The 12,948-nt window shown below is 35.7% G+C and overlaps 1 long non-coding RNA gene across 1 annotated transcript; it reads right to left on the reverse strand.

Moving 5' to 3' along the window:
• Window positions 1-887: 887 nt before the first annotated feature.
• On the reverse strand, window positions 888-10,895 carry LOC121676439. The gene is made up of 3 exons (XR_006020459.1): window positions 10,809-10,895; window positions 3,169-3,171; window positions 888-901 (listed from the first exon to the last, which is right to left on the reverse strand). It is a non-coding gene; the product is annotated as an uncharacterized LOC121676439 (long non-coding RNA).
• Window positions 10,896-12,948: the final 2,053 nt, after the last annotated feature.

Here is a 12,948-nt window from a genome sequence, read left to right on the forward strand (position 1 = left end):
GTATATATATAATATATATATTTTGAAGATGAGAGAAATATATTGCCTTTCCTTAAAACCACAGAAAAACACATAGTTAGCTGACATAGACTTGTATGAGAAAACTGTTTACCCTATTGTCTAAGCAAAGTAGCCAAGCCAAAAATCTGAATTCAATATAAAAAGCAAATCACAGACCAAATATATCGTTAGCTGAAGAAGCATTCTAGCTGCTCAACCAAGTTAAAAAATAACCTCTTAAAATTTGAAACAAAAACATATTAATATATGAGTGTAATACAGAAAACAACAATTACACGGATCATACCAGACAAATCATTATACAGCCCTCAGAGGTCCCACTCTGCAAAGCTAAATTAAAGCAGGCATTTAAAAATGCTGAAAACCTTTTCCAGTTAGTCTGATTTGGACAGATTAATTCAGATGCAAACAGCTTTTCATATAACTTGCAAGGAAGATTTTTCATAGACAATTATATTTCAAAGCGCTATAAAATATATATGGTGAGACTAAAACACCAGCATTTCCAGACCATTTCCTTACTGTTCTTACAAAAGCTTTGGAAGCCATCTCAGATACAACCAGGACATCAAAAGGACAGTTAGAGTCGGTATTTAAAATGAAATTAAATAAAATCTTCCTTTTAATCTGCAAACACAAAACCTTTTCATTTTGGCTTCATATCTTTTAAAATTCTGGTCTTTTCAGGTCAAGTGATTTTTTTTCTCTTCTATTTTTTTTCAGAGTAACTGTGTTATCCTTTCCATAGACTGAATGTTACAGCCATTAGGTTCTAGGATAAATTTCAGGCACCAATTCTTTCTGAGATAATGTCTCTTGTTCCTGAGAAACTTCCCAATGACTGCATCCTGGAAAAGAATGAATTTCAGAAAAGTTACTGCTTACTGGTATTCCAACTAGCTCTGTCGATAATGGCATATAATTAAAAAACATCCCTGAATCAAAGAAAAGTATGAAATAATTTGTTACAGTGCACATGGGTTTATTACCAAAATATTCTCTATTCAAAAAAGAAAAAGAAAAAACCCCCACCATGCTCATCTGAAAGCATATTAGACTATAGCAAAAGGTCCAAAACTGATAAAAAGACACAGAAAAATTCTTCAGAAAACATCTTGATTCCAGCTTTGCCAGGCATACAGCCACTGAATATCACAGTCACTTAAAGTTAACCCTGTTATTCCAATACTCAATGAGCATGCTAGCTGTATCATGCATAAACTGTCTGGAATGATCCTTATATACCATTCACCATTGTTTGAAAGTCTTATGTTGCCTCTTCATTTTGCTACTAAGTTACCTATATTTTTGTATGTCACAATATTTACCTCTGAAATAGTTTTCTCATAGGGATAATGATGAAATACTAATATACATACTAACAATGTGAAATACTTTGGGGTTTAAACTCTATTAATATAGTGAAATAAGATAATAGCTCTGTTGGTTAACAATGGGCTCAGGGCTAATAATGCCCAGGGTGTAAGTTTGATCCCTGTACAGGCCATTCTATTGGGAGATGGGCTTGATGATCCTTGTGGGTCCCTTCCAACTCAGAATATTCTGTATGGGATATGCCAATGCTTCCAGTAGCTAACATATATTTATAGCAAATCAAAATTTCATCTTGATTTGCATTCCTTTCTCCACAAATTATACCCTCCAAATCCACTGCTTCTTAGCACAAGTGAATAAAAACTGCAATTTCACTTTAATTGCTATTGGAAAGAGCCAAATATTTCTCTTAAAGCCAGATGAAATTAAATGCAGAGAAGAGAAATCATCCTTTGGGATAGAAACAAGACAACTTGTAAAAGCTCCATGAATTTGTAAAATATCTTAATTTCAATGAAATGTCATACATCAATTTTGTCATTTCTATTTGGTAATAAAATACTACAACATTCTCACAGTGTTAGGGAAAATAAATATATTTGAAATAGATACCAGTTTCAAAACCGAAAGCTTTCAAAACTATTTTCAAAACTGCAGCAAAATATCAACACTAGATATTTAAACATGTTTTTAACTTTGGCAAGGAAGAGCTTTTTGGGTTGTTTTTGAATTCTGGTCTTAGTTTGAACAAAGCTGGCATTCGTTTTAAAGCCATTTCAATCCCAGTTAAACAACAAATCCTAAGTGAAAGGGATTTTCAAAAATGTACTTTCAGTGATGTAAAGACAACTTACTCTTCTTCCACATTTCTTTGAGTAGCTTCAATGAAGCACATCTAAAAGTGTACAAGGATTTCTTAGATGGGCCAAATAACGTTTTTCTACTACTGAGTTTGAGGTCCTGTTTTAGGATTGAAAGCTAGAATCTTGGAAATCATCAGGCACAGGCTATAAAGTGAAAAGATCTTTGTGTGTCCATAAGAGTATTAATCACAGAAGGGTTTCTAGAGCATGGTCTTTTCACCACTTTGTTCAGGCAAGCAAATCATGCAGATCACTCTTTAGAAATGTTGCCTTCCTACAGCCCACAGCCACAACTGGTGACAGAATGCCAGTTTGCTCCTAAAGATACTTGGTCTTCACTTATACTGGAATTTCTTGCACAATGTGTTGCTATTTCTATTTCAGTAAAAGTAAACAATGAGCTTGGTAATAAAGGTCCTGGAAAGGCTAAATTGCAACTAGTCCCAGTGGGTGTCAAGTAACAGAAGCTCTTCAACTAGACACACATGGAGCTGGATTTTGGATGAAGAGATCTCAACCATCAGCACATAATCTCTCCTTTTTACACACCTTGCAGTGTGACAGCTGTGACGCTTGAATACTGAGAATGAAAAAGGCCATGCAGCACACTGAGGTTCATCCTTTTCTTGTATATTATTTTCCCACGACATATACAATCATTATATGAATGACCCTAGTGCTTTCCGAGTTCACAACTTTGCCCTGTGGGGACTTCTCACATTCATAATTCAGCAACTGAATGTTTCTCATCGCCTTGCCTAAATTTATTATCATTTCACTTGTTATTAAAGTAGCGACTTACTTATCTGCAGCAACATGAACACAGTAACCTCAGGTTTAGTTTTTAAAGTGGCATTGCATTTTCATTCTTTAGGTTTAGGTAATGCTCTATTTTGGTGCTTTAATTTGTTCTTGAAGTAGCTGTCAATCAGCCAATTTACCTTTGTACTGTCTGGGTCCAGCTAGCAGATGCAGACAATAAATAAAGAAGAAAGCAGAAAGAAAACCCCTTCAGTAAAACTGAAACTTCAAAGTATTGAATCATCCTCACAAATTTTAAAGCAAAGATGCACAGGGCTACAGTATATTCCACCTGGAGTTGCATGCAGAGAGACAAATTTGTCCAATTTGTCCTTAAATTTCTCAGTGGTTTCAATGTAAGTCTCTCATTCACACATACATTCAAAATGGGGTCATAATTGGTTCATATTGGTTCAGTATTTTTGTCTGTGAAAAAGTTGTCCTGATAAAATTACAAGAGTCCTAAGAACAAATTTTTTGTCCTTATAACAGCCAGCAAAGGTTTCCTATTCATTAATCATGACATAAAATCTTTTCCATTCATAATCAAATGATCATCTTGTTTGATGAATTTGATTCTACAAGTGTTATTAACTAAGATGCTTTCTGACTTGAGGCTTGACAGCATTTTCAATTTAAAAGTTTCAGAAGATTTCAGAGAGATCGGAAATAACATGATTAATTTTCAACACTACTTTTGCATCTTAAATTTATAGCAATACTTATTTATTTTGGTTTTAATGTAAGAAACAGAAAAGATATTGTCCTTAGGAATTAAAATGCAGTGAAAAAAAAAAGAAAATTAGCTCTATCTACTAAGATTCAAAGTGTTCTCCATGTCATACTAGGCTTCTTAGTCAAATATAACATTATTTCATAAGATTTTGTAGCTTTATTATTTCTATACCTCTTTATCACTGTTAATTACATTGTGTTAGCATTTCTGTTCTATATTCAAAGACTTAAAATTATAAAAATATTTTTATAAAATCCATAATTTTTAATAAAAATTAGTGAAAACAAAAAAAATTCTAGATGATATATTGAGGAAGATATCTGTGCAATAGACTTTTTCCCTTTTTCTTTGCCAATATTCAGTAGTATGATCTTACCAAAGAAAATAATATTCTTAAAAACCTTACTAACTAAAAAAAACCAGAAACAAAACAAAACCGAAAAACAACCAACCAACCAACCAAAACCAAAAAAGGAACAACAAAGAAAAATACTACATAAAATTGCAGCAAGGTATCACCTTGTATAACATTACCTATCACATTAGGACAGATTATTCCAATATTGGAATATCTACTATTATAATTTTTTTACAAGTTATGATTGTCTCCATTTCTACTCTTTTACTTCAATCAGCAAGAAATCAGAGCAGTTCTCTGGTTTGAGTGTTTGTTCCAACTGAAAACAAAAACCAAAACACCAAAACAAACAAAAATAACCAAACAAAAAACCCCCCAACCAAACAAAGTCAATCTTTGCAAGTTTGAGATGTTTGTACCATAGATCCCAATTAGAATCATAATTTTGCCCCCTTTTCATTAAAGATTACAGACAAACATTGGTACACTCTAGAGAAGTAGTAAGGTACAACAAATTCCAGTTATATTTCCAATTCTAGATTTAAAGAATCCATATTGAATACTGGTTTACAATCTGAAGAAAAAATACACACCACCCTCCCACACATAGGACTGGATTGTGACTGTTACTATGTGTTGTCTTGGGGCCCCCCCCCCGTTATTTAGTGCTTTCAGAGATCAAACTTTCTGTAGCCTTTGTGTCTGTGCAATTTGTCCTGGAGAATTACAGGAATACATAAAATGGCACATGACTTTCAGAAAGCTGGAAATAAAGTTATAGCTACGCTGAAGTAGCTGTGCTGCTGCCACACCAATGGCATAGTGTGTTACTTCCTGAAAGCACTGGATTTCCTGCGCATTCTCTGTACAGGTGTTTTGTACAGCTGTAAGGAAAATCAAAATGACCGCACAAAGTAAAAAAATATCTGTATTGTGCATAAGCAGTAGGTTTCAGGCTTCTTGTCAAAGACTTGTCAATAAAAATAATCATGAAGAAAAATAGAGATTTCTTTTATTAACTACTTAGTCAGTCTTTGCATCTGACTGCATCTGACATGGCAAATAAGGCTCTTCAGATTGACTTCGAAAAATATATCTTCAGAACATCTCCAGGACACTAGGATACCAAGATCTCCAGCCTTTCAAGCCAATATCATGATGTCTGACAGGGAAAAAATATCTTCTCAATATCATCCTACCAATGATGGTAGGAGAAAAAATATTCTCAAGTGCCCAAAATTAGTTAATGACGAAAGTTTCTGCCTTCATAATTTTCTCATGTGTTAGAATTGAAATTCTTATACAGATCTTTATCAATGAGGTTTTTGTAATTTTGTCCTTACCATTTGTAGAATCAGGGACAATGAAGTATTTTTTTTTATCCTGGGCTTATTAACATACATAGGAATAAACTTAAATATATTTTGTTCTTGCTACTGCTCTATGAACAAAGATGAATGCATTTTTCACTAGCTTTTCTGTTGTTGCCAAGCAGAGATTAATATTATCTTATCTTTTTTGTTTTGCTTAACACAATTCTGCCCCAAGATGAAGCCAAGGCCAAGGGCAGACAAACATTTCATATGGAAAAGAAAGATAAGTAAATATTCGCCGTAGGTATATTTGCTCCTGCATGGAGAAGCTAGTAAGAATCATGTGAAGAAAGCAAGTGTGTATACATCTTTTGATTCTCTCTTTAAATTGGCATTCTTATTAGGTGCACTGGGATCATTTTCCACTATCTGGAAAAATCCTGTAAAGCATTCCTGCTCTGTACTGTGTTAGTGCCACTGACCTTTACTCACAAAGAGTGCTTAAAAGACTGGGTACATTATGACAGACACAAGAACTTCATTATACTGCTGAGAAAAAAAGGAAAACAGTTAATATTGTGTTCAAAGGAATGTTACTTCTTTCTCAATGAGCTTAGTAATGCAAAAGTTCACATTTTAGGAGTCTGATGCTGAAGCCTTTATTCATTCAAATTACTTAAATGGAACTATTTTTGTGAGCAAAATTGCTTTCAACTGGACATGAAGATAAAATTCTTAGCAACTCCTTGATATGAATTGATACAAAGATAGATTTCAAACTATTCATTACATGGAAAGGAAGTTTCAAGTACAGAACTGCCTCTGAATATTCTGGTTTCACAACATTTTGATGTAGGTTTCTGTTCCAGTTTGTGAGTGAAGAGAATATTTGCAAGGACTTAAAATGTAGCCCGATTTTATTTCAGGATTTGGTTGTATCACTGTTGGTCCAATTCCGCCATTATCTCTGGGCAGATTCCAGGGAAAATCAGACTATGTCTATGTCTGTGTGTGTGTGCGTGTGCATCATGTGTGCATGTGTGTGCTTCTTAATTTGTTCATTTGTGTTGTGTTCCCCTGTCACTGGGCCCTTTGGTGTTTAACAGAACAGATCCCAGAACTCCCCAAGAAAGTGGTCAGAGCACAAGCCTGCCAGAGTTTAAAGATTTGGACAACACTCCCAGGCACATGGCATGACTCTTGGGGGTGTCCTGAACTTTGATGATCCTTGTGAGCCCCATTCAATTTTGGATATTCAACGACTTGAGTTATCTTTGTAATGACTGCTTTGAGATGTGGGACATCCCTCCCTTATCTGACCATGACTTCTTTGTAAACCCCCACCTACACTTGATCATCACTGCTCTGATTAGTTTGATTTTGGGTCTTTTTCTGTTTTGTACTGAGGGTTTGTTACTGCGTTTTCAGTCACAGTTTATAAACATTCAAAAGAGTCCAGAAAGTGTGCTAAGACTCAGGATTCCTGCTTAATAATTTCACAAAGAATATGTCTTTAAAAGGCAGCTTATTTGAAATTATGTTCATGGTGACTGCAATACTTGCCAATTGAAAATAGTTTACAGAACTTTAATAACAGTAGGATCAAAAAAACTCCTAGATAATAAGCAACTTTTTTCATTTCCCGAATAATCTGTAAGTAGGAAGTAAGAAAAACCAAATAAGGAAAAAGAAAGCCTTTGTTGTCAAACATATTTTCAAAATATGCTTTGCTCACCCAGTTACTTAAATTCTTTACACCTTAATGTTAAGGCCTTTGCTTTGAAAATGGTGTGTTTCTTATTTAAAAAAAAATATATATAAAAATAAACAAAAAATGTATCTGATGGTATTTATAGCCACATTATTACAATCACTGATGGCAGTTTAACTTTCATTTATGCAAAGTTTATGCACATAAGACTTTAATAGTTCTAGAAGAAAGGAACTAAAAATAAATGGAATTTCAACAGTAATCAAACCATTACTGTATTATGGTGGCACCATTTCAACTATTATTGATGCCACATTTCCAAAAGGTCATAAAATAAATGTATCTTTATTCAAGAAAAGAAATACAATAAAAATGATGAATATCAAAGGAATAAACTAGCAATGGTGGACAAATCCTCAGCACACTATCCAGATAGCAAAGTGGCACTCTGACCTGTTTTACTGTTCCAAATGATTGCATCTCCTGTGATTGAACTCTACTGAGTCTCACAAGAGCTCAGGAAACTTTGAGCTAAATCCTGCTAATATGGTACAGAAAGATGGGTGAATACTGTGCCCAACAGGTGGAAACTGACATACTAACAGCATTATCAGATGTAAGCAAATTTATACCAACAGGAGACAATGAACATACTCTTCAGTAATTTTGTGTGAATCACACATCACAATGGCTGGAAATATTCTGAATACGAAAATATTCTGCCTCATCTCGCACGGTTTTTACCAGGCAAATTATATTTCCATAAGAAATAGCAGTATGAGAATTCCTAAATAAAGAACACAAGATGTCATTTTGTTGGCCAGAAAAAGAAGTAAAAGCAAATATATATTTTATCAATATTTTTTTCCTAGGAGACATTGTCTTATGGGAAAAATTATTTGAATTTCTTTTATATATCTTCCAAAGATGCTACGTTAGGAGCAGAGAAATAGATTAAAGCAGTTCTCAAAAGCAAACTTATAAAAACATATTCCAAAAGTTGTGAAGCTCTTTCTTGCCTTTCTTGGGGTCATTTTTATTATTTTGGTTGTTTTTTTATATTAATTTGATTTTAATGTAGATATTGAATTTAAAAAAAAAGAAAGAAATTTAATGATGATATTCATTCTTTGTTTGTTACACAGAAGCAACAACAAAAAACCTGTAGATTTTTCCTAAAAATTGAAAAATTTGGGTTTACCAAGCAAAGGAAAAAGATTCCTTAGTTATTATTAATTTTTAGTGGAATTATATCTCTTATTCCTTCTACAGTTGCTTATCACTTATCAAATCAAACTACCATGGCTATCAGTTTCCTTTTGCAAACACCAAATTATTCTGAAAAAGTAATAGGCTTTCTATTTGCTTAATATTTCACTAAATATTTGACATACATACTTGAAAAATTTCCATAGGCAATGCTTGTACATGGCACCCAAAAGCACTAAATAACAGAGTAAAGCCCAAGGCAGGGTACTATCACACAATGGAGAGTTCCAAACTTTCCTTCTATGAATAGAGGCATAACCTCAAAGTATATCTACTGATGTAATTGCAGAACTGCAGAATTATAGAATGGTTGGAAGAGACCTTAAAGATCATCTAGTTCCAGCTGCCCTGCCCCATTGGCAAGGACACCTTCTACTAGTCCAGGTTGCTCAAAGCCCCATCCAACCTGGCCTTAAACACCTCGAGGAATAGACCATCCACAACTTCTCTGGGCAACCCGTTCCAGTGCCTCACCACCCTCACAGTAAAGAATTTCTTCTTAACATTTAATCTAAATCTCTCCTTTTCAGTTTAAAACGATTCCTCCTTGTTCTATCACTATCTGCCTGCGTAAAAAGTCACTCTTTTTATAAGCCTTTTTAAAGAACTGGAAGGCCATAATGAGGCCTCCCTGGAGCCTTCTCTTTTCCGTGCTGAACAACCCCAGAGCTCTCAGACTGTGTTCATGAGAGGTGTTCCAGTCCTCTGAGCATCTCTATGGCTCTCGTCTGGACCCACTCCAATAAGCCCACATCTTTTCTGTGTTGGGAACCCCAGAGCTGGACACAACATTACAGACGGAGTCTCACGAGGGTAGAGAGTCAGATTCACCTCCCTCAACCTGCTGGTCATGTTTCTGTCCATGCAATCCAGGACGTGGTTGTTTTCTGGGCTGCAAGTGCACATTGCTGGTTCATGTCCAGCCTCTCATCCCCAAATCCTTCTCTACAGGGCTGCTCGCAATGAGTTCTACCAGCCTGTACTCATGTCTGGGATGTCTCTGGCCCATGTCGATAAAATGGGGTAAAAAACATAAAGAAAAATATTTATATTTATAATTTGATCAGGATTTTACTCAAGTAAAGGCTGTAGATTCAAATTCCAAATATATAATCTTTCTATATAGTCTGGTAGATTAAAAAACCCCTATTTCTAGTTGTACCTGTATAGGACACAGAGTTGCTGGCCACCATATCTTCATTGACCACTAAGGATTTTATTCAGCTGCTGGCCACTAGCATCCAATAGTATTTTAGATGCCTTAGACTATCAGGCTGAGGACTGATGAAGGGACTGGATTGTATATATCATCTGTGGAAAATTCAGATATTTGAATTAGACACTTTATAGGATGTGGGATGTTCTGTGTCATCACAAAACTCAATAGCTGCAGATGGGTGGCTATCCAAATTGAGGACAAAAGTAGGAAACATTTAACACTTAAATACTGAAAATCTAAGTAATTTTTATTTTTATATCATTGTAAACAAAAAGAATGCACACAATATTTCCTAATATTCATTTTCAGATAATGGGAGTAGGAAGGAAGAAAAGTGATGTTGATAATTAATCTGTAAGAGTTTCAAAAGAATTATAGTGAGCACTACTGACAAACTGTGTAGATCTTCCAGTTTATTTTCTACTCTTAAGCAAAGTCCATTTCAAGTAAAATCACCTCTTTTTCCTATTTATAAATAATATCTAGCCAAAATCCAATGAAAACTCTTTCCAAATGGATAGACTCAAGAAGGATTTCAAAGCGATTACTCAGAGCTAATCAGATTTGATCTGTAATCTGGGATACTGGCTACTTGCTGCAGATCTTTTCCTCTCATAGAACTACAGCCCGTTGAAAAAAATAATGTAATCTTGGTTAACACTTTAGAAGGAATGTCTTTCACCCCTGAAAAGTAGATAAACTCTTTATGGTATGTATTTCTTTCAGTCATATACCAGTTTGGATGCTATCAACAAAAGAATTATTTCATTCAAGGAATGTTTGTACCTTTTAACCACCACCCAAACAAACACTTTTCACACTGCCTAAAATAAAGGTAAAAAACAAATGCTGTTGCAAGTAGAGATGCTATTCTATAACTGACACAGGGTTTTCCCATGACTTTTAGGACTCAACCTTGGCCCTAGACACCTCCTTTCCAGTTGCCTAAGTATCATTAACATCAGTGCCCCAGTGTACTGGTTTTGCATGGCCAAGCTTTGGTAAACAGGGGGGCTACAGGGGTGGATTCTGTGAGGAGGTGCCAAAAGCTTCCTCTGTGTCCACAGAGCCAATCTTTGGCAGCTCCAAAGATGGATGCGCTGGTCAAGGCTGGGCCAATTATGGTGGCAAAGCCTCTGTGATAACATATTTAAAAAGAAGAAAGAAAAAACAGCATTGCACAGATGTAATTGCAGCCAGGGAAGAGTGAGGTGAGAATAAATGAGAGGAACAGCTCTGCAGACACCAAGGTTGGTGGAGAAGGAGGGGCAGAAGGTGCCAGAGCTGAGATTCCCCTGCAGTCCATGGTGCAAACCATGATGAAGCAGCTGCCTCCTGCAGCCCATGGAGGTCCACGGGGATGCAGAGATCCACCTGCAGCCTGTGGAGGAGACCCACACCAGAGCAGGTTGGTGCCTGTGAGGAGCCTGTGATGCCATGGGAGACCTATGGAGAGAGGACCCCACACTGGATCAGCCTGTCCTTGAAGGACTGCACCCTGTGGGAAAGTGACCCACGCTGCAGCAGTTTTGGGAGGACTGTTGCCCGTGGGATGGGCTCACATTGCATTAGTTTGCAGAGAGCTGTTGCTCATGAGATGGACTCACGTTAGAGAAGTTCATGGAGAACTATCTCCCATGGGAGGGGACCCCATGATGAAGAACGGGAAGGACTCCTCTCCCTGAACAGCTGGAGAAAGAACGTGTGGTGAACTGACCATAACCGCCATTCCCTGTCTCCCTATGCCACTGAGGAAGGAGGCAGAGCTGGGAAGGACGGATGGGTTGCAGAAAGGTGTTTTGAAGGCTTTATTTTACTCCTCATTACCCTGCTTTGATTCTGTCAGCAATAAATTCAATTATTATCTCTAATTAGAGCCTGTTTTGCCCATGATGGTATTTGGTGAGTGATCTCTCCTGTTCCTTATCCAAACTCATGAACCCTTTGTTACATTTTCTCTCCCCTGTACAGCTGAAGGAGAGCAGTGACAGCAGCTTTGGTGTGTGCCTGGCATCCAGCCAGCATCAACCCCTTACACACAGGCAACAGCATAGTGAAGAACATGCATATATAGAAATATGGGTATCTGGGAAACTACAGACCATTTCTGCAAAACTCAACAGTTTCTTATCCTAGAAGAAAATCCTCCTATAGGAATGTATAAATCGGACTAGCAATTAAAATATGCATAACATATTAAAATTAATATGGATTTATTTTTCAAAGGGGAAGGACTGTCTGAAAAGATGCATTCTTTGTACCTAAGCAGTCTTAGAGACTGAAGTTTCAATGTAATTTAAGCAAGTTTCCCATTTACTGTGCTCTAGTCTTCATTGTGAAGCTTTCTGAAAAACTAGGAACTGAATTATTCAACATTTTTTAAAATAAAACTAAAGCAGAATATAGACTCCAGGAATCACATAATCCACTCCAGCTGCAAGCAGACACTCATTCTTTGGAACCAACTGCAAGAGGACCGAAGTTAAAAAAAAGTAAAATAAAAAGAAATGTCTTTCACGCAGACACCATACATGTAAGCACGAGTTTTCAGAATTGCTCAAGACGCTGTAAAAGAGTTTTTATATTATGATATTAAGTTCTGATATTTGACTAACCCTAAAGGCAAGAGGAACTACTGCATACACAATGTCATCAAACCATTTTTTAACAGTGATAGTTGACAAAATGTCAGTTCTTGAGCTTTCTATTAATATTAACCTGGAAGACTGAATAATCTCCCTTGTAATCCCAAAATCAAGATAACTGAGATCAGGGGATTCCAGTTGGTGAAGTAACAGTTTGAGGTGGTAGCTTAAACAAATTATAATGATTTAAAAGCTGTTCAGAAGTTTGGCATTGTAGAAGCATTTTGATTTTATTACTCAGCAGAGTTCCTAAAAATCTATTAAAAATGCATGATAAATACTTCTCAATTAACTATGAAGACAAATCCATCTCATCTGTGTAACAAATATTTTATATAATGTAAATATCTTTACATTGTAAGATAAGCTGACTACATTTAAAATTTGAAAATAATTTAATATTCCTCACTTCTTACACATGTGAATATTTTTTTTTCCTTAGTCTCTGAAAGAAAATAGTGGAATTAACTTCAGATATGATAAATGAGATTCTAAATAAATAAGAGCTGGGCTTAAAATTCTATCTGATTTTCTGAATTCTTGAGGAACACAAAACATTAATCATACATTATTGATTCAGGGAGGAAGCACAATCATTCAAAATCTATAGACCTGCATGCATTTAGCTGTTTATCTGGCTCACTGTCTTTAAAGCAGTCTGGAGAGCATTTTCTAAC

Source organism: Corvus kubaryi, unplaced genomic scaffold (genome assembly GCF_017639235.1).
Source record: "Corvus kubaryi isolate FWS band 111438036 unplaced genomic scaffold, C.kubaryi_AGA036_p1.0 split1-131, whole genome shotgun sequence".
NCBI classification, from domain to species: Eukaryota; Metazoa; Chordata; class Aves; order Passeriformes; family Corvidae; genus Corvus; species Corvus kubaryi.